Here is a 23,218-nt window from a genome sequence, read left to right as displayed (position 1 = left end):
AGGCAGTGCAGGCTCTGGAAACACTAAGACCATGGTAGTGCAATATCAGCCTGGTTGACTAGCCAGACGCCTCTGGTTGAGCTAGAATTTATTTCCCCATAGTAGCCCTCACAGTGCCATGCTCTGCATTGGTAGCTAGAGTAGTGTTGATAACACTACTTCAGTCGAGGTCGAGGTCCTGGGAGGGGACAGAAGTAGGCCAGCTGTCCCACACTGACCAAGGGGATACTCCATACCATATGATGTCAACCCAGATATAAAAGCTGAGACAAGAAGCAGGACCAGAGACACTCATTGTCTCTGATGGCTGCCTGCTGACACCCGTTACACGTGCCGGAGCCCTGCTCCTCAGAGAAGTGGTCGACCACCGCTGCTTATGGGAAGCAGAGATTAACTGCTGGCTTCTGCTTCTGCTTTCTTTTCTGCATAAATATAAACTGCCTTATCGCAACCCACGATTTGTGTTGTTTTCTTTTCCCACCTTACTCTCTCCCCTGTCCAGCTGGGAAGGGGAGGGATAGAGTGGCTGGGTGGGCACCTGGTGAACCCACTACACTCAGCTCAGAGGGAGGACAACACAGTTATGTGGCTTCAGGCACAGAGATAGTTCACATAATGCTAGTTGAGGGTTTCTGTCCTGCTCCATAGGGCAAGGTGCACATAAGCTCTGAGGCATCCAGAAGTCAGCAAAGTGAACCTGTTCCTGCGGGCTCAACTGATTTTGGGTGAGCAGTTGAGAAGCCTGTAATTTATGCAGTAACAAAAAAGAAAGAATGTCAGTGCATTTTTATAACCTGCTTTTTAAAAGGTAATTAAAGATGGGAGCTACAGCAACCTAGTAATTAAATATGAATAAAGACCTTATAAGCAAAGTTTTCATGCAAAGCCTTAAACGAATATTCTTTTTGCTGACAAGGAAATAAAATACTACAAGGAGCAGCCTGTTCCCTCCTGCAGCTGCCAGGGAATGAGCCCCCTCCCACACTACCCTACCCCTTCTTTCCCAGTCCCTTCCACAGAAAACTACTGCTAGCAACAAACTGGAGCATTCACAGTAATTAGATTCCAACACAGACTCAGCTGCCTCCAGTAATTCACTAGGAAGGTGCATTTTATTTATTTAATTAATTCCCTTTGGTCCTGGCGGCAAAATCAATTAAGTAAAACAACTGCATTTAAAAACAACTAGTTATGTGGTTTTTAATTACAGCAGGTCCATAATTCAAACCTATTGACATTTGTGTCTCAAGAGAAAAAAGGTTTTTCTCTCTTTTCCTCTCCACCCTTTCTTTTCTCTCTCACTTCTGGATTGGAGATTCTCGTTTCAGATTACTATGAACAAAGAAGCACCTACGGGATGACAGATGGCTCAGGGCGCATGTGTTCAAGACACAGGGGCTTTTACCATTACTTGAAGTTCGTCTATTGGCTGAAGAAAGGACCTGTTAAGGGTAAAGACTTAAGGTGGCCAGAAGCATGCTGGGCTATGAGATACCTCAAGGAAGAAAAAAATGCTGAGAACTTGCCACATGAGGTCGAGCTGAGACTTTGTTCAACTCTCTCACTACCCTACATCCTTATATTAGGGGGAAGTACCCTTTACAGAGTGGTAGCCAATATTACTAGTCTAACTGTCATAAGGGTGATAACATCCTCCAAAGGTTAAAACACTGGGAGTTCACTGGCCTGAATTCAGTAAGGTACATTTATAGTAAGATCATACATAAAATGGATGAAATTCCATCTGCTCTGGATTTCAGAACCTCTTAATTGCCTACTCTGTCAATCCAACCAATTTCACCAGTACTGAATGCATGCAGGGGAAAAATAAAACAGGCTGCATGTATTCCCTCTGGCAGGAATAATACAACATTCTCATGTGACTAAGTTTTCTAAGGAAACATAATTGAATAAAGCTGTATCTAGGAGTTCTTCTGGGCAGAAGAATTTCTTTTAAAAACTTGTTACTTAAGACGTGAAAGCCAGGTTAGCAGTCATGTCTGTTAGAGCCAGCTCAGTGGCCCTGCTGCAATTCCAGGGGGGATTTGTGCGCATTCACAGGCTGCAGGCGAGGGCAGCAAGGCGAGGGACTGCAACAGGGCCAGAGAATTGATGGATCCTCCAGGAGCAGAAGGGCAGAGCATGCTCATGGGGGAGGCAGCAGATCACAGCCAAGCCATTACACAAGCAGGTGTGAGGCTGAGATAAAGCAGTAGCACAATTACGGCTGGGTTCCAGGACCCCCCACTCGGCAAATCACCCTTGTTCATTATGAAATTGTCCTTTCTCAGCTCACTGGAGGCAGCTCGTGCAGGCTGTGTGTCCCAGACACGCAGAAATGAGCGAGAGCCTGTATGAGAAGAGAAAAGATGAGCCAGGCTCCCACACTGCCTGCTGGAGAGTGGGGTCCTTCCCAAGGAAAGGTGGCTACACCCATTTCATGCAGGCAGGGAATTCCTGGAGCAGGCTGCAGGCTCATACTGCTTACAAGCACCCTCAACAAAAACTCCTTCATTTCCAGGATGATCAGTAAGCAAAGGTCTGGGACAGTCTTGGAGCCCACCTGACATGGTACTTAAGGAAATCTCACGTTCTTTCCAGGCCACAGCTGGTCTCAAACGGTCTCATCAAACTGGCTGTTACCATCTGTAAGCCTGGTAGGAGATGAAACAAGCATAGCTTCCACACAGGTTTAATAAAGGTTTAAAAGGAACTTTAAGGCTGCTCTTTCAAAGGAGCAGGCCAGCCAGCTGGAGGTTTACAGTTGTACAGGTGATTCATGTCCCTGCATGGGTGCTTTCCCTCACTAGCCTTCTACACAACCAGCTCCCCATTGGACGCACGCTCAACCAGCAAATGTATGTGTCACTGTACTTCACTGGCTGGAAACACAGCCCTGACTGCTTAATTCAAAAGAATGAAGCTCATTTAATTTTAAATATGCAAAATCTTTTCATGACTGTTAGCATTAGTATTCACACCTCAGGGAACTGATATAAAAGCTCTTAAAGGATCTATCTACTTAGAAACTTATTAGTATGTATTTGTGCTGAAGTTGCACCTAGAGACCACATTAAGCCCAGAGTGCCATCGTATGAGGTGTACAGCCACCACGGGCCCTGCACAAACTCATGTTTTCCAGGAGTTCCCAGATGTCAGCTACAGGCCTTCTCACATGCTGAAGTGCCTTCCCAAAGTGCAACTGCTCTGCCCAAGGTCTGCAGCACACACCACCTCATGCCACAATGTTGAGCATCAGAATGCCTCCGTATTTTTGTGAATCCTGTCCTTAAACACTTAGGAAGATACTGGGAGTCAATTGGATTTAAGCTTCCAAATCCTGAGTCCGTTCTGAAAGTATTACCTTACAAGACCTGCCCAGCATGTTCTGAGAAGTCTTTGACAGAATTCGGATTTAACCCAGATATCCCAAGTTCCAGCCTGGTGTCTTAATCTCCAAACCATAAAAGTTACATGTGCATGTCTTGCTAGCTAATTTCTTTTGAAATATACTGACTCTTAATCCCAACCTTTTAATATCCATGTGCTGCAGCAAATGATCAAATATTACTGCCTGGTTTCAACCTGCCCATTATGTTACCTTCCTTCTCCAGAAAGGTTGTTAACACAGTACCCTGGAACAGGAGCCTAAGTCATAGAGCCCCTTCCCAGCCCAACACTACATAAAATCTCAGAGTGAGATGTGGTGGCTCTGCTCTGCCATTGTGATGAACAGTGGTGTAGTGAGTTGACCTTAGCTCAATGTCAGGTGCCCACCAAGCTACTCTATCCCTCCCCTTCCCAGCCGGACAGGGGAGAGAGAATAAGATGGAAAACGACTTGTAGGTTGAGATAAGGCCGTTTACTAAAGCAAAAGAGAAGGTTTGCGCACGCAAAGAGGAAAATAACAAGGTTTATTCTCTATCCATCAGCAAACCATGTTCTGCTACTTCCTGGGAAGCAGGGCTTCAGCATGCAGAGTGGTTTCTCAGCAGGCAGCCACAGTAAACAATTACTGCCCCCCTTTCCTCCTCCTTTCCTTAGCTTTTTTATCTGAACTGATGTAATATGGTATGGAATATCCCTTTGGTTAGTTTGGGTCAGCTGGCCTGGTTGTGTGCCCTCCCAGGACCTTGCCCTCAACTGGGGGGAGGGATGTTACAGTGCTGATGCTGTGCCAGCACCGCCCAGCAGTAGCCAAAACACTGGTGTGTTATCAACACCTTTCTAGCTACCAATGCAAAGCACAGCATTGTGAGGGCTGCTATGGGGAAATGAACTCCATCTCAGTCAGACCCAATACAGGTGGCCATGTGTCAGCAGTCTGTTCAGGATAAATTTAGGGTACAGTGAGATGCAGGATCACTATCAGAAGGTGTCTCAACAGCCCAGCCTTGTTTAGGTGGCAGGCTGAACCCCTTTGTCTCTTAGCCAACACTGGCTACATTTGAATACAGAGTGGTAAGCTCCAGCTTTTGGGTTGATTTGTACAGTCATCCTTATATTCTTCAGAAGCTCTCCCAACAGATTGGCCCATCTTGATGACAGCAGGATCGACAATGGAGGAACTGTTTCACCTGCTACCATCTGGGACTCTGTCAATGTTTCAGAGCCTAGAAAGTTCCTGATAGACCCTGTAAGTTTCTGAGAGCACAAAGGATACAGGTGAATCACAGCTGGAACGGCCCAGCGTTCAGAGCTTTAGTAACAGTGCATCTTCATATGAAACATCTGTCAAGTAACTTTCAGACAATACAATTGCTCTTGTTACCAAAAGTATGGTAACTATGCCAGAGCAGAGTGTAAATATGCCTGTGTCAGAGAACTTTGCCAAAGTCTGGCACAGGTGGGGAACATGCAGCAAGAGCTGACACTACGTCAGGCAGAGACCATCTCCAGACACTTCACTGTGCTTGACAGCTTCACCAATCACAGCTACTCAAAACAATTCACAAAAAGGGACCCAACAGGGATAATGCTACTCCTTTATTACCAAAACCAGTGCAAACTGAAACATTCAAAACCTCAACCATGATTTCACAGCAGATCTCCTCTTCTGATCACAGCACACAATGTAATTGCTACTGAGTCTTGCATTTTGTATTTGAAGACTGTAATCTACAAGATGTCCTGCTATTTTAGAAGGGGATCACTAGGCAACACAGGATAAACTTGGAACTTTTTTTTGCCTCCAGGATACTCATCACAGGCCACGATGCAACAGAGCTCCATAAAAAGGAATATTGTGTTGCGATGGTCAGGAGCAGCTCACAGTATCCTATCATTTTGAACCCATGCAGCAGCACAGGAAAATGCACATGGGGAAGTTGGTACAAATCCATTCAAGGCAAAGGGAATGATACAGCTGTGAGACAAGTCCATGGAGGAAGCAGACAGCAAGAAAGTGATTAAGGTAGGTAAATTTTGCACATCTCCTGTGCTGTGATTCTCTAAGCTGGAATTTCCTTGATGCGATGACTTGACTCATCTAGTTTTTCCATTCCTGATAGAGACAGCACCAAACAGTTCCCTCTTAATCATGGCTTCATGGATGGTAATTTGCTAAGGTGAGCTCAGTCTGCAGGAGCTTTTTGAGAGTTCCAGAAGGATCACGCTATCTGCAGCCTCCCAGCCAAAACAGCGTGAGGCACTGTGATAATGGGATTCATGAGCTTGCCGGAAAATAGACCAATACAATATCACTCTGGGAAGAAATGTTTTGGGGACTACAGCTGCCACCTTAACACTACTTAGTACAATGTCCCCTCTATTTCATGCAGCAGAATACCTGAAGAGATACTCAATTCTATGTCTGTTATAGCATTACTAAGGCTTATGTCTCCCAGAAGTTTTGGAATTCACTTTATCAACACTAGGATGCTATTGCTCTCAGAAGTCTGAATGCCTTTCCTGGTTTAAGGGATGTGAACCTCATCCTAGGCTGGTCGTCTTTTCAACAACATACACATAACTGCTCATGGTGCCAAGGACTCGTTGATACCTGCAAGTCTGCAAGACCAAGTTCTAGGTGTGAGAAAAATGTTACCTTGGTGTAGAGCAATATACTTGCCAGACAGCAAGGTTTTTTCCATTGTCCCAGCCTTTCTATCCCCTCTGCGAAAACAAAATGTCACAGTATTGCTCCAAGAATTATTAAGACAGCAAAAACTGAAAGATTAGATTTATTGCAGCAGACAGTGGATTATGAAGAATAATTCATCAAACGTCAGAACAAACAGCCCACAATTTATAGGTGGCTTTGTTGAGTCAGTGAAATCTGATTGGACTTCTCCCCACCTAATGAATGCCAAGCCTAATTGATGGTTCCTAAATGCATCTGTCAAGAGCGTGTATTTATTACTTCAGTGTTTTTAATAATATTGTAGATATATATACAGAATAGTAGTTTTCTTTTCAACGGATTCCCTGGTGTTCATTACATATATATGTACATGTGCATGTATATGGAGGTATATGCTGCATGCAAATGAATGTAAGTAAAGGTATGTGTGTATTCTCATGCACTGGAACAATTACATATGGCTTATTGCACAAAATTAGCCATATCTTTCACTGCACAGGACTGAAGATAACGTGGTTCTTTTCAGGGGGAGATGTGCAATAAGGTTCCTGCCTAGAATTTGGAAGAGCTGAGCTCTAACATTATTTCTCCTTGATATCCCATGTGAAGCTGAGCCAGACCATGCCAGAGCACTCATGCTTGGATGAGCAGAATCAGGGCTGTCAAGACAGCTAGAAATGCACTCTTGTTTAGTTTATCAGGACCAAACTGGTAACTTTCTTTTTAAATACCTATCTGTACAATACATACACAACAGAGCCACAGACATGTCACTTCATGTGCCAGTGGTACACAATTGCTCCTGGCATGCCAATCACTGCAAACTTGGTTAATCACTGCTGCTTCACTACAACAGTACAAAACCGGGGTTATCCATCAACCATCAGCCTTTCTTCTAGGAAAGGGCTGTGAGTCGCGTGGGGTGTGAAGTTCATATTTTCATATTATTTTTATGTGGTACCACTTTGGTCCTCTGCAGCCCACTAACTGCCATACCCCTGAGAATCATCTCTGGGATCCTACCAACAGCATTTCTCAGTCACAAAGCCATGAGTGTTACAGAAAATGAACTCTACTAAGAAGAGTCCTTGATCCCATCATCCAGAGAACAAAGTTTGCTCACTCATTCACTGTCTGATACCAGAATCCTGCCTATTTCCTGTGCTGCTCACCTACGATCCTCTTTCTGTAGTCTCTTCTTGCTAGAAAAGCAGTGGAAAAACCTACACAAAGCCACTCTTGTATTCATCACATCCATCCACTGAGCCATATAGCAACTGTATCATTCTCTTTTACTTGCTATAGTACCTTTAATTATTACAGAGCCATACTTTGAGGAAAAGCACCTTTTATTCCATCCCTGATGATTCCTGCATAATAATCTGTGCTCAGACACACACATGGTAGCTTCATTTATTTTCCTAAGTCAGATCCTTAAGACAAGGTAGAACTATCTGAGAATATCACTCATCCTGGATCGAAACCTGGATCTCAGTTGGTGACAGCTACAATAGGCAGTAACAGCAATGAGTAGATAGAGCTGATTTATGTCTCCTGAGACCCTGTGTGTGAGGTGGACCTCATCTCCCATCTCTCTGAAAGGTGAGACACTTATCCATGCCTCCCACAAACAAGCGACATTCAGTTCAACAAAAGCAAGGATTGTCATGGCCAGACTGGAACATAACTGGATCAGGAACATCCTCCTGACTGGCACAAGGAGATAAATATTTTTCATTGATTAATCTATTAGGTGTCCTACTACCTTCCATAGACACAGGATGCTATGATTAACAGACTAGCTCAGCACTCAGAGATGCTTTCAACAGCTGGAGTTCTACAGGGTTTCCACTACCACCACCACAGCCTCTTCGAAGCTTAACTTCATTCAGCTGTTCTTTGTCCAGGTGCTGGTTTCACAAAGCACTCTGATAGCAGAGAGACTCCACGTTAGACTTATGATGTAAGGCAGATATCAAGCTGAATTGTAGGAAAGCAGACATTATCTACAGGGTTAGCACAAGCACATAGATAAAAACGGGGAGAAGAAACAGCAAAGCTGGGATGTCTCAGAACAAGTCTCTAACCCAACCACTCGTGTGTGAGCATTACTCCTAGTCAAAGTACTCCATTTCAGACAATGCAGATAGCTTTCCCCCATGTCTGTAATCTCATGCTCAGAATTAATTTCCAAGAAGCTCTATTTCTCAAAATGTCCAAGGGAAAGATTTTGCTGTTGGAAGCTGCATCACTGCGAGTCCAGTTCGCTTCCCTATAGAGAAGATAGAAGAACTGTGAGGAAGAACCTCGCACCACTGAAACCAGCTATTTCCTTAGGATGTCACTGAGGCATAACAAAGTACCAATCCCTCTAACCCTGATGTGGCCATTGGGAAAATGCCCATTTCCTGTTTCCAGATGCAGTTAATCAGCACAATGACCTGGCTTGTTCAGCATCCCACTCCACCTCAGAATATAGAATCTTGTGCAGCTAGTCACCTTTCTGCTATCCTAAACTATTTCTACATCCCACCCTGCCTGTGACTGGCCTCCAACAGCAGCCAGTGTCACCCAATCCTAAAAGTCAAGCAAGAGTCCACCAACAACCATGCTTGTGAGAAAAGGGAAGATGGAAAATACTGTGCACTCAATTTTGCATGATTTAAGTATCTTATAGTCTACGCAAAATGCACAGACCAAAGCAACATAAAGCCAGGGCATGTATATATGTATATAATCCTGTTCACTTCCATTCCATCATGCTGAAATAGGAAGTAGTGACTTGTGAGCTACATACTCTCTCTGCCAGTGCAGGCTATGGGGCCAATGTTCCAATCTGCCCCATGTTCCCTGCCTTTCCCTTGCACATGCAAATGCTTCCCTTAATTTGTTCTTTTATCTGTCTCCCACTTGAACAATGCTCATTAAATCCAGTCTTTTCTCTCTGACTGTGCAAGTTTCAAGCTGGCTTCCCGCCAAGTCTCCAAAACTTGACAACAGAGCCTGCTTCCCAGAGAGGGGAAAAAAAACCCAAACAGCCAAGCTATAGCAAAATATATATATATTACATATAAAACAGATATATACAGTGAGAATACTACATACCTATAGCCCCAGAAACCCCAAATAGCTTCCTAAAAGGGAGGAGGGGAAGGGAGAAGGAAGAAAGGACAAAAAAGGAGGAAAAGGGACAGAAACAAAACAGGTATGCACAATCTAAAAACCCGGTAAGCAGCATACTAAAGAACTGGCAAAATCTCACCACTTCCCTTGAGAAAGCAGGACAGCCAGACCGCGGCCCAGCACTCTCCCCTCCCGCAGCGGCAGACAACAGCAGTCGATACAGGCCTCAACTTCAGATAAGCAAGACCACGTAGCGATCTACTGTTCTCGAACCTCGTCGGAAGAGAAGAGAGCGAGGTCTCTCCGGTTGGCTTATTTATACCTCAGGTTACGTAAAGGAATAGCATGGAATACTTCCTTGGTCACCTTCCTAGTTTCTTCCTGGTTACAAGCTGGTCCCCAGGAAGGCCCAGGGTGAAAACTATTACACTGACTTTTTGGGGAAATATTACTTCATCTACATCTTTCCTGTCTGTGAAGATGGAGCCACACTTCTCAGTTGTTCAGACAAACTGGAATCACAGTCCTTCAAGTGCACACAACTGCTCCACTCCCAGCCATTTTTTGTATTTTAATTTAAAGCACTCTCTCTCTTTTCTCCCCTGCTAACAAAGAAGGCTCTCACTTGTTATACCAGTGCACAGTGAAAGCACAGCAGAAGACAACTCTTTGCTGCATTCCATCTGCCCAAAGGGATTCTTATTCCATGGTTCAGATGGAGCAGTAGTGGCTCCTTTCTACTGAGATCTTCAAGGCTTGCTGTGTTCTCTGCAGCTCTTCAGCTCCTAAACAATACAGCTCAAAGGGCTAACATGGCAGGAACATCTCTGTAGCTCCCAGGGAAGGGAACAGTTTCCTCAGCCTTCTGCTCTTTTAATGACTCTGTTAGCATGTCTCAACAGCTTGCTTATCCCTTTTCCAGCTTTCTGAGTTGTTGCACAAAGCTCTGCTCACAGCCTCTAGCCCCACTACTGCATCTGGATTAACAGTTCACATAAAATTCCCACCTCCTTTCTGCTGACTTGTAGTTCTATCTCCATACTTTAGATCAGCCTGCTTCTAGCCAAACTACAATTTCAGCCTGTTTCTCAGTCATCTTCTTTCATGTAGTCATATCTCTGTTCACATTCAACAAAGCTAAAGCATGGTTCCTAATCTTCTCAAACCATCCCTCCTGTCTCCTTTCTCATCACAACGGACAACGTCACCAACTTTCTGTCAAGCATGCCTGCAGCCTTGGCCTTGTCATCAACACTGACCTCACTCCAGATCTCATTTTCGCATCTGGAATCTAGTACTAGACACAAGTACTAATGCTCACAAGTGACAGGTGACAAGCCAACTGTTCTTACCCTGTCCCCCCCTAGAAGTTCCCATTTCTCTTGAGCCACACATGTGGTAAGACATGTGGAGGTCCCCAACATACACAAATCCCCTTGATTGAATTACTGAAGACATATTGCCAAATGATATATTACCCCTACAGATGCCAGCAGCCTGGTGCAGACAGCACATTTGCAAAGAACCATCAAATCATAGAACAGCTCTGGTTGGAAGGAACCTCAAAAGATCATCTGGCGGAACCACATCATCTGGGAAAGGGAACCTAGATGAGATCTTGAAAAGCTCCAGTGATGGGGACTCTACCACACCCCTGGTGAAGTTGTTCCTGTAATTGATAGTTCTCAATGTAAAAAATTTCTTTCCTATATCAAGATAAAGCTTCTCTCAAAATGCCACAGAGAAGGGGACAGTTGGCACATAAGTAAGAAGGTAACATTTAAGAAAGCACCCAGAAGCAAATGAATTTCCAAGACCATTTTGACTTCAAACACATCCCTGCCACACACTGACTGAAACCCACGTAGGAAAGGGTCAAGGAGCCACAACAAACAGGCTCCATGTTAGTCATAGCCAGGTAGAGGGAGGCTTAGCCAAGGACTGCAGAGATACCCCAAGGGCCCTGCATAAACAACAGCAGTCCTGTGAGAAATAATCAGCTGCCAGAGCCTGAGGATATATGGGAACCTTTGGGAATGCACATCACCTGTGCTCCATCTTCAATGCGTCTGATTCAGCTTTGAAAGCCTGGCGCTTCAAGAAGTGTATGAGATAAGGGCAAGGGGGTTATGTGTATGGGCAGCTTTATGTGACTATAGACTATACAGACTACGTGTTTATAGAGAGCATGATGAAGGAATGTCTGGGAATATATGTCTGGAAGAGGTGGGTTACATGTTTGGAAGAGATGGGGTACAAGCATTTGATCAGGAAGTGAAGCTGTGCCAGGGCTTGAGCAGTGTTAAGAAGGGCAGTGCATTTGTGTACACAGTTTGTATGGGGAATGGTAGGCAAAATCCTACATCCGTGAGAGGCAAGTGAAGAGTAGGGTCAGGACAGGTGTTTGCTGTGTGTGCAGAGGCAGGCTGTGCAGGGGAGCGAAGGGCATGTGTGCAGGACAGCACTGCATTTCATTTCATGGCGTCATAGAATGGTTTGGGTTGGAAGGGACCTTAAAGATTATATAGTTCCAATCCCCCTGCCATAGGCAGGGACACCTTTCACAAGACCACGTTGCTCAAAGCAACCATCCAACCTGGCTTTGAACACTTCCAGGGACAGGAATACAACCGCAACTTCTCTGGGCAGTCTGTCCAATGCCTCACCACCTTCACAGAAACCTCAACATACCATCTTTCAGTTTGAAGCCATTCCCCTTGTCTTATCTCTACCTGCCCTTGTACAAAGTCCCTCTCCAGCCCTCCTGTAGGCCCCCTTTAGGTACTGAAAATGCTATAAGGTCTTCCCAAAGCGTCCTCTTCTCCAGGTTGAACAATCCCAATTCCCTCAGCCCAGCCCTCTGATGATCTTCATCACCCTCTTCCAGACTCACTCCAACAGGTCCACATCCTTCTTATGTTGGGGGCACACCAGCTGGACACAGTACTCCAGATGGGGTCTCACAAGAGCAGAGTGTGAGTATATGCTACACTGACAGACCCTTCTATTCTAGCTCCTATAACAGAGAGAGAGAGAGACATACTCCCACGAGTACTATGTGGAATATTTTTCTCTGTCTCCTCAGAAAGGGATGAGGAAAATATTTCTGAGCCTGGAACAAAGAGCAGGAATGACAGAAGCAGCACTGCACAATCCAGCAGCTTGCCACCAGGGTGGACAGAGGCACAGTACAATGAAAACATGCAGAGTGCAAAGCCCAGTCCCAAACAAATTCTGCCCAGCTATATCCCTTCCTCAGGCTTTGGTTACAGTTACATAGATACAAGCATGATAAAATCTTATTGAAGTACAACACTGCCCCAGATTAGTAGGAGTAATAGGAGTAACGACCTAAGGTGGACCTGGAAGTCTGGTATATGGGATACGGGCAACTCTGCCTGAATCGAACTGGTATCAGGAAAGGGATATAATGAGGTCACTACATTAGAAGAAAAACACTTAAAAGGCAGTAAAGCCCTGCTGAAGATGTAAAGCTTATAAGCCACTTACTGGTGCTAACTGTGTCTTGGTGGGATACTGAAACACTGGCACACCCAGCAGACAGGTCAATGCAAAGGGCACAGACATACAGAAGTTCATATCACAGAGACCAAGGTGCAGGAACTGTAGAGAAGCTGAGGTAGAACAACTTACAAAGAGATCTGGATGGGACTCTTTGCAGCCTACTCTCAGAAAAAAATGTACAGAGATCCATAAAAGTCCTTCAAGGAGATAACTGCATGGCAAATTAAATCCACAATAGACTTTGCCAGCACCAAGCTTGGAAAGGGATTCCATGCATCCTCAATGATCAGTCATACAAACCCAGAGCCCAGGGCTCTCTGCACTGACGCAGAGACAAAAGTCCTCTGTTAAGCAAGCCCCATCATTTCCTGCTTCCTTGTCAATTTCCCCTCTGAATACCAACCTCTCCTTTCTTCCCCTGTCCATATTTCCCCTACTTTTCAGGTGTCTGCTCTGATCTATCTGCTCCTTCTGCAGTTCATTTATTATCTGCCTCTTCCTCCTCTTCCTCCCCTGTTTTTTCCCTTGCCCCCAGATCTTCTTGTTGGGCTGCCAAGTCCCTGGTTCAGTCATGTAAGTCAGCTGATTTACTTTCCTTAAAGCAGTGTCTGCTCTCATGTAAATCACCCTCCAAACCCAGCCTGTGAAACGGGCTTGTTCACTAAACTCTATGAATAGGAAAGTAGGCACAGCTGGCCTATTCATAATCAACATAAAAAATAGATTAGCACTTTACAGATTAAACATTATCGTTTCAACAGTTAACATAAATCAACTACACTTACGGACCTAGCATTGCTGCTGCCACTGTAGGGTGACAAGCACTGCAGAGGGAAGGGCTGCCAGTCCAGGGTGCAGTAGGAAAGAGCTCGTTTGTCTTCCACCTTGAATGTAAGTTCTCCTCTGCCCCCCCCCGGGGTGCACTGCTAGAGGCTGTTGTAAGGAGAATAGTGGGCTAAGGAAACAAAGGTAGGGGGGTAACTTAGATTAATTCATATGCATTTCCAAGCAGACCAACAACCTGCTTTTCTAGAGACAGAATTCAATTGCCCTACTTCCCTCTCTAGGGCTGATGCAACTCAAAAACGGAGCAACAGAGCCAGCCTCTGGAATAGGAGCAGGACAAGAAGCCTCTAAATACTAACTGGTACCTAGCTCTGTTTCCTACAGTTCAAAACATTTGGACTTCTGTGGATGAAGTAAAGCAGCTCGGTGGATTCTATTATAACCATCTCAAAAAACACCTCATCACAACTCAGGGATTCACCTCATCAAAGAAGGGCCAAGTACTGAGATCCACTCAAGACGTGCTGTGGAGAGCAAAGCCAGGAGAGAGTAGCTCAGAGCCTGCTACTGCTCAGGCTGCACCTCCTCCTTCATTAGGTTCAGGACACTAAATCATTGGAAATGCTCAGCCCAACACACTGTCATCGGTGTGCTATGGTTGTGTAGTCAATAGTGACAAGGCCCACAGAACCAGTACAGTCCGCACCTTTCCATTCCTTCCTGCTCACTCACTGAGAACCACCCCATGGAGCAGCCAACCTGTAATTCTTGAGCTGGTTCTAATGATTTGCAAGGGACTGGCAAAGACTTTGGCCAGGATATCCCATTAAGAACCAGCCTCACAGCTCTTTCAAACAAAAAGAAAAAAAAAGAAAAGAAAAAAAAAAAAGAAAGCAAAAGAAAAAAAAAAGAGGAAAGATTAGGCTATGGTCCAAAAGACAAAAGACAGACCGGTAGAGGAGGCACTGGATTAGAGGTTTTTTTGGCAGCCAGGGCAAAGACATTAGCAGTTTGCAAAGGGCAAGGCAGCAAAAGTTACATGGAGAGACTTCTTTAGTATAACCCCTCTTAACAAGCCCTGGTAATTTTAATTGCTCTAGCCTCCTTCTAGCCTTTCTTGATAAATGGGAATAGCAGTTAATAGACCTGAACCAATCAGCTACATCCAATACGGTGCTTGGCAAAATTAGCTTTGTTCTCCACGCACAACTGATACCACCTCAGTTTCATTCATTATCCAAAATGAGCCAACTAATGTATATTTCCCACTAATAATTTGAAATTTGGAAGGGTTGGTGCTGAACAGCCTCTTCCAAGAACTTGCTAATTTGAGATGGAGTGGTTATGTGAGCTTTGTAAGGGAGAAATTCACGCCTTTGCTTCAGCTGAGCTCTCCTGGCACAAGCAATTGGTCATGTGAGTTTACTTTTTCAGCTGCCACAGACAGCTTCACAGGTTTGGCTCTGAACCATGCAACCTGTAAAACCAAATACTACAAAGCTTACAGAAAATAAGTACAAAATGTGTTTAATGTTCACAAACATAACTTGATTTCCAAAGGGAACATGAGAAAACTTCCTCTTTCTCTGGCTGATCAGCCTACTTGGAACAGACACACTTTGCTCACTAATGGTGTAAAGAACTTCGAGATCACTTAGATCCCAATTCTCAAAACATAAAAGCATGTTGAGCGTGAGGCTTCCCATAAGGAGAATTTCCAATGCTCCTAGCAGTTCTTTCACAGGGAAGAAAACTTTTAGGCAGAGTTGAAGTTCTTTCTATGGCTCAGCATCCTTCCATAGAATCGAGAGCTGCCTCTCAGACAGGTCCCAAAACTGCCATAAAACAGAGATCACTGTACATCTTAAAAATTCATAAAAATGCTATGTTCTGTGTGTTAGAAAAATGCAGATATGTCAAGGTCGGGCCCTATATCTCCTTATTTCATCTTATGTTATTTGTTTCATCTACAAACAACCTCTTGGCTGACTTGCTGTGTAAAGTTTTCATGTTCTCAAGAGTCAAGGAACTGCACAGACATGAAGTTCTGAAAGAAATCAGACACTACTCAGGCAGAATCAAGGATAGGATATTAAAAGATCAGTGGGTAGGCAGATAACAGGATTCCTTGCTCCGCCAGAGAAAAAATCACGCATAGTAAACTCAGCCTGTGTTTAGATCAGAGCATCAAGAATATTTCAGAGTGTATAAGCAGTGGGCTTTGAAACAGGAGCCAGTACCTCCACATGGCAGCTCAGTGTTTCTGCCCCTGCCCAGATCCCGGGGATGGCTGAGCAAATGAGATACACATCTGAAAAAAGAAAGTCTCCATATGCAAGAATAAGTACAACTATTAATCCCAGTTACAGATTGCAATCTCCAGTAATTGTTTGGAACTGGAAGGGTTACCCTGTGCAGAGAGGTGGTTCCTGACAATGGCTAAAGCACTGTTGTGCAGCACATCCAGCACCTCCACAGGACATGGACACTGAACAAAGCCCAACACAGCTGTCATGGGCATTGCCAGCCAAGATGTATTTGCATCAGAGCAACACTTCAGGTGTCATCAAAACTCTGAGAAAACTGTTCTGAAGAGAGCTTACCATCTGCACACAAGACACTGAGCCAACAAATTCCATGCAGGTATGACATCCACTAGCACTCAGGCAACTAAAGAATTTGTAAACTAAAGAAAAAAATGTCACTAAACATGCACATCAGAATTATTCTATATGAGAACCAGGCTGTTCCTCATTGCATTTTCTGATCTCAAATTTTTCACTTCCTTGCAGAAGTCCTCCAAACGATCCTTCAGAAAATCCACTGTCCAGCCTCCTGTATTGTAAATCTTACTAACTTGAAAGACACTAAAGGAGATTCTTCTCTAATCTATACACAAAACTTCCCTTTCTTCGGCAACAGGGCTTAGAGCACCCAGGAAGAGGCTGCCATGAACAGGACTCAGCCATCCTCTCTCAGGAGCTCTGAGCAGAGACAAAAGCCACGGGAGGAAGGAGTACACTCTTCCAAAGCTCCCCTGGCAATAGGGACACCAAGTTGTCCTTGGCATGACACTAAGGGTCAGTAACACTGGAGTTTGCATACAAAATGAGCAGGGACATCAGAACAAAGCAAGGTTCACCACCTGAACCACATAAAGCTCCCTACTTGTTTTCCCCATCTGCCCTTGGAGCGGAGGTCCTGCTGCCTACCCAAGGGCTCAGTATAAAGGCAGTCACAGTGAGATCCACCAGTGACTGCAGCCTCTTACCACAGACAGGGCAGGGAGAGCACAGCAGAGGCTGCAGCAGCAGCAGGAGCTGCACAGGCAGCCACTCCTGCCTTTCAGTTGAGTAATGCGGGACCATTTGTTCTGGGTGACATTAATGCTATTCGCCATCCATCTCAGACTCTTTAAATTACCTTTTTATGGCCAAAATCCTTTTCATAATTGATAAAAATCTCTTTTTTATATCCCAAGTTATTGAAAGAAATGTGAAATTTTTTTATTCCTTATTATAGTTTTAATACAAATGTGTTTTTTATTGACGGCTGCTTGGAAGCCCTGACAGGCCTACTGAGAGAGACTCACAGGGGAGGGAGATGGGCCATATCCTCCCGTTCCACTTCCCAGCCCCTCACACTGTCAGAGTAATGGCCTCCACAGCCCAGCTTCCACTCTGGTGGGTAATGGAGGGTGGGTGACATCATGCAGAATGAGGAGATTTCCTGTGACAACACCCATAGCAAGTAAAAGTGGCTCTTGCTGACCTTAATCCAGTTTCCCCAAGTCTGTTAGTGGTGTATACAGGGGCCAGCTTCACAGATCACCCCAGCATGGTGTTGCTGGAGCTGGGTGCTTTAGGACAGAACTGGTCTCACAAGCTACAGGAGACCTGGGTGTTCAGCAGACCCATTCAGCATCAGTCCCACAGGCCCATGCAACCATGAGAGCAACCAGGCACTGCACCGCAACATCTGCCTTTGGGCAGAACATTTGAGTACAAGGCTGTGAAACACTGGAGGAAACAGGCATGTGCCCTGGCACCCTGGATGGGTTAGACAACAGCACCAGCCTGGGAAGAGGCTTTCTGGAGGCATAACAGAATCTGCAGCATCATGACCTGAAGACCTTGTGATCTAGCACAGCAAATTAATCTTCTCTAGGGCATCATATGGAGCCAGCTACAGAAAGTGGTTCATATTCCCTTGGGAATAACTTGGATGCTGTAGGACATGAAGTGTAATACCCAACAGCCTATTGAAGGCCTAGCTGCCCCACAGGGCTGAGCACTGCTTCAATAGTTCTGCAAATCTGAAATAACCATATCTCTCAACAGAGCTTAAAATACTAATCAACAATTCCAGAATGTAGGTACAGTCCATCATTCTCCCTGTTACTGGAACAGCAAAGGCTGCCATAATACACCAAGAATGCACACGGAAATAGGAGTAAAAGGAGTCTCTTCAGTTCCCTCCATATTTTCTCATACTTCAGCAAGGTAAGTCTCTTGCTGTAGGGCTTAGCACCTTGCTGTGGTCTCATTCTAAATCGTTCCCATGGCAGGCTCACATGGACATATGATTTTTGTCTCTCCCTGTCAAATGGCCACGTGGTATTGCTGCAGATCATTGCGGTAACCATGCACCCAGGTGTATATGGGTACATCTCAACAGCATGTGAATAATACTCATGTAGCCAACTTAGAAAACATTTTGAGAACTTTGGGAGCAATTTAAAGTAGAAGGACAAAGGGCAGTATTCTTCTTAGCCATGGTTTTGCTGCACAGACAATGACTTCTCAAAGAGTATCTGTTTCTTACCTGCACAGCACTGGGGCTGTGCCAGGTACAACAGTAGGAATCCAAGGCTGGATCCTCCAAACATCACTGTGAAAAGGCATCCTGCTTCACAAATCACAACACAGGAGGTTCTTCTACCACATGTGCTTTATTTATAAATCACAGTCAAACCACTGACATATCCTGCCCTGCTCAATCAGTGAGCAGGAGGTTTCTTGCAAATTGCAAAATAGTCCTTGAACAACAGGTAAAAGCTGCAATTAATTGCGAATGAAAAGGATGGTCTCCTTGGAGGTGCTGGGTAATCAAGCAATTAGAAACTACTTCCCATTACCTGCATTCCCACAAAGCAGAGCTAGACTGACACCCTTTCAAATGACTGTCTTCCCATCTATTTATGATGAAATCTTTATGTGATTCGGCTTCAGCAAAGACAAGCCTTGACCTTTGGGTTCTCCCTAGTCCTTTCCTCCAGTTTTGAACAAAGCAAGCATTGTAAGCAACACTTTCAATCACTGGTGTGTTCTACCTGTGGAGCTTGTTTTGTCTCAGCCTTCCCAGAGCACAGCAAACTCCCCAGCAATGGTATAAGTATGTATGCAGGATTTCTTGGGATCCTTCATTTGACAGCATCTGAGACTGCTCAGCTTCAGCAATTTCCACTCTTCTCTGCAACAGCTTCAACAACTGTTAGCAAGAGGCCAGAGATCTGAAGATAAGTCAAGGGGCAAGAAGGAAGGAGAGACTCTCACTCTCATGGCAGGTGAGACTGGCCCTCTGCCCTACACCAGCCCCTCACCCCCTAAGCAATTACACAGCCTGGACACAGAGCACCTGGGCAGCTGTGTGACACAAGCATCCCACCAACATGGGAAAGACCCTACCTGGGACCACACTGGCCTCACTGGAGGGATGCTAACTCTATCCTTGCCCTAATCCCCAACTGTGCAACCTCAGCCCAGACATAGGAGCAATGCCTAGAGAATCTGTTTGACTGGAAGCTGCCAAAAAGGAGAAGGACAGGAACTGGGATATTTCTGAAGGGACAGTGTGAGAGATGGGGAAGGAGGGAGCGTCTCCCACCAAGGAAAATCACATCCAACATGAGATAAAGCCTGAGTAGAGCATGGAGTACACAAACGTACCGAGAGGGAGTTTGTGTACATTAGTCTTGGGGAAAACGCCAGTAAGTTGATTAAAAATGTGTAAGGGTGGGTTGGAAGCTGATGAGCAATGGGCTGTGAAAAGTGACATCTTGCTGTATACAGGAGAGGTAATAGAGTGCTGCTGCCGGGGTAAAGTATGCTGTGGCCCACTGGGATGTGCAATATGACAGCAAACCAGGAGGTATTTTGGGACTAGAAGGAGGTAAAAGAGTGTGTTGGCATAGACAGGAGTACACAGTGAAGCAAGTATCTAAACTCATTATGCTTGCACAGCTGCAGAGAAGCGAGACCCGTATTAAGGACTGCACTGGACAGTAGTGGAGCCAAATAACAGAAAGGTACCAAGGATATTTGGAAGACCAAGGTTGTAAAAGCTGTCAAGACCTTCTGCAATGACTCTATCCTATGACAAGGAAAGGTCTGGAACAGCCTTGAGCAGAGCAGAGCGAAGCAGATGTACTTTTGAAAGAGGAGTTTCACAATAGTCTGATCAGTCTTAGCAATCACTAATTAGTTCCTCTGAGCACTTTGTCCATGGAAATCACATGCAGAAAGATCTACAGGAAGCCTTTTTGACAGATACAGAAGGGCTGTCAGGTAGCCTGGCCAGAGTCAGAGACACCCTGGGTTCTACATCTCTGCTCTGGGACCAAATTGGCACCACTTCCCCAGTATCCCTGTATGGCAACCATGAGCACTGAAGAAATGAGGCTGCACACATAAAATTCGGTTTTCGGGATTCTCCACAGAGCTCTCTATGCATTCCCCTTTTATTAACCTCTTCAGGTAAACAGCACCTGGTGTTGCCATTCAGTTAATTAGAATTCGCAAAACTTTGGAGACCCAGTGTTTTGATTTCACACATTCACACACTACCATTCTGTGATTGTTTTCAATTATGGCAGAAACCATGCATGATACCATGCAGACCTTTAAGCTGTTTTCCACTTTGGGAACACAGCACTCTCTTTATCAAAACATGGTCAAGGCCAAAATACTCCTTTTTTGATTCTAATTAACTGAATGCAGATGCATGACCTTAATTCAGTTTCCCCGAGTCTGTTAATGGTGCTTGTTTCCACATCCCCGTATCCCACAGCCACAAGACAGTCCCGTCCAACAGACCTGCCAGAGAGAGGAAATGCCCCTGATCCCAGTGCTGGCAAAGTATTTCTTCCATCTTTTCTAATTTCTAAGCACAACAATTTTGTGTTTTAAAGGTATAACCACTCTGATAGATTTATCTTCCAGAGCCCCTCATCACTCTTTCTCCCTAAATGTTTGGTGTCCACACTTCACCAGAAGCTGCCTTGCTCTGCTTGGCATACACTTTGTTGAGTTAGAGTGCTTAGCTGAACCAGCTATCTCTCCCTATGTCATTTATAGTTCTGCAGAGAAAGAATATATTCTTTTTGGTTTCATTTTCCACGCTTGACACCTTTTCACTTTCAGAACCTTGCTCAAGCAAGGAAGATAAAAATAGAGGTAGGAGAGACTCTTTTATTCATATCTTATCACCCATTCTTATGCACACAGCTTTTCCCAATTGCTCCAAGGAATACATCCAGAATGAGCCCTACCTGTGGTATCCTCATTGTCTCCCCAGAAGATTCTTACTCTGTGATCTTACTGGTGGTTGTTTCCAGGAGTCAGTGCAAAGATTTCTTTGTGCAGTCTCCCACTGTTACTACTGTGTTACTTTGCGAATCCCACCCCCCACACCACAATCTCTCACAAACAGTATTCAAGAGAATGATCACCTCCCACCATCACTTAGCCAAACCACTATGGCTGAGATTAGAGAGACAGCATCTGCTCACTAATTATTTTTATCCCAATGATCCCTGATAGGTACACAAATTGCTCCTAGACTTAAAACAGGGTTTGACAGAACAACCCACTAGTCAGCATATATAATGCTTCTCTTTCTGTGTCAGAATAGCACACATGCCATTTGTCTTTAAATCAGTTAGCTCATGCAACAGAACTACATGCTGCAGTTCCCAGTCCCTGTCTGTGATGCTGGCCTAGAACGGGAGATCCCCCATCAGCAAAGTCTGTGTGGGGACAACAGAACCACACTGAACTGCTGCAAATCCCCCACACAAACATCTTTGCCCAAACATCAGTCCCACTGGCACAGTCATTTACGCCAGTTTTCCCACAATCATCTGTCAAACATCCAAGCCTGTGTTAAGACTCTCAGGAGTAGGTCACATCAGAAGGCAGACTATTTCTAATTGACGAAGCTACAATGCTTCTATACATGAAACTGACTTTTTCTGATCTTCATGCCCTTTTGCAAACTCTTGACTACTTTGTCAGCTTGTCACATTCCTCCCTAGGTATCTCTGTATTTCCAGTTGCTCTTTCTTCCATTTTTTCTGCACTGATCCAAACTGCATGTAATTACTTCTTGCCTACACTTAAGACTCATCTGAAGAGCCCTGCTCTTGGGCCTGATGGGGGAACTGTAAATCTTATCACTGAATTCAAGAGCAGGAGGGCTAGGCCTAGGCACCCTGGGAAGGTTCCCTCACTGCAGATGAATTCAAATAGAAGAGAAAATGACAATTTCCCATGTTTGATGCTAGCTCCAAGGAGGAAAATTTCAGGATCCCTCTTTGCACTCTCCTCTGCCCTGACACTCCACCTTGCCCCTCTACCACCTATATTTAAGTATGTCATATTTAAAATGGACTGAGGATCTAACTACACCGGAATTAAATTTGTTCCTGAAGTAACTCTACTAAATCCTCTGGGCTCCAGCAAAGACAACTTTGGTGCATTAGTTTCCCCAAATCCTTTCAGTTTTCAAATACCTTGCTTTGGTACTTTGTAACTATTAACACTGGCATTTACATCAGCTTTTAATACCACTCAGTTTTACGAGCTCCTTTATTTTTATACATGTTATTCTCTTCATTTATCTCTTTTATCATTGCTCTCTTTCTCTCATTACCATTTGCTCTCTATCACTTTCTTCCCATTTCTACCTTTTTTTTCTCCCCGTTTCTTTAAAATTAAGTATTGCCCAACACTGCTCATGTGGGCGAAGCGAACGCTATGAGGTAAGGCTGCTGTGAAGACTGTATTCGAGCTGCTTCACTGGGAATCAATGAGGCAGAGAGCATTTGTCTAGCTCCCAAAAAGCACAAAGAAACCAGGGGGTATCGGTGGCAGCTGAACGCACACTTGAGAAAAAGTGCATCTCTGAGCACCTACTTTAGCCTTTAAGCGACACCGCGCAAACTGTACCAGAGGTGGCTGCTGTGGTAATTTAATGTGGGCTAACCTTGGGATGGCTTTCTACAGCTCCTGTGGAGGAGAGATTGCCAGATGGAGGCTCATGGAGGCAGGGGCCTGCCGGGAGCAGCCAGCCTGCCCTGCTCCATCTATCCACTGAGCTATGAAACACAGCTGGTACCAGCCATGCTACAAGGATGCAGTGCTGATAGAGGGAGCATCTTGCAGGCTGGGGGCTGACATTAACCTCGCCATTAAACTGCAGAGAGATATTCATTGTCATTCCTGGCTAGACAATATCTAGACCCTTAAACTACACATAGGTAGACCCACCCCATCCAAAACCACCCATAATACACCCTCTAGGTGCAAATACTTAACTTACCTCCTCATATTCCCCCCATACCTTCTTACCACACAGACAGGCCAGAACAACCAAAAACACCCACAAAAATCTCTCTATATGAGCAGTAACAGATGTACACAC

The 23,218-nt window shown here is 44.8% G+C and overlaps 1 protein-coding gene across 11 annotated transcripts in view; it reads right to left on the bottom strand.

The window, feature by feature from the left end:
* The window catches only part of ADCK1 (aarF domain containing kinase 1), a 79,683-nt gene that overhangs the window by 25,530 nt on the left and 30,935 nt on the right, over positions 1-23,218 (bottom strand). The gene's annotated exons all lie outside the window — the stretch shown is intronic.

Source organism: Chiroxiphia lanceolata, chromosome 6 (assembly GCF_009829145.1).
Source record: "Chiroxiphia lanceolata isolate bChiLan1 chromosome 6, bChiLan1.pri, whole genome shotgun sequence".
NCBI lineage: Eukaryota > Metazoa > Chordata > Aves > Passeriformes > Pipridae > Chiroxiphia > Chiroxiphia lanceolata.
Note: the sequence above shows the minus strand (reverse complement) of the source record. Positions and strands in the feature narration are given on the sequence as shown.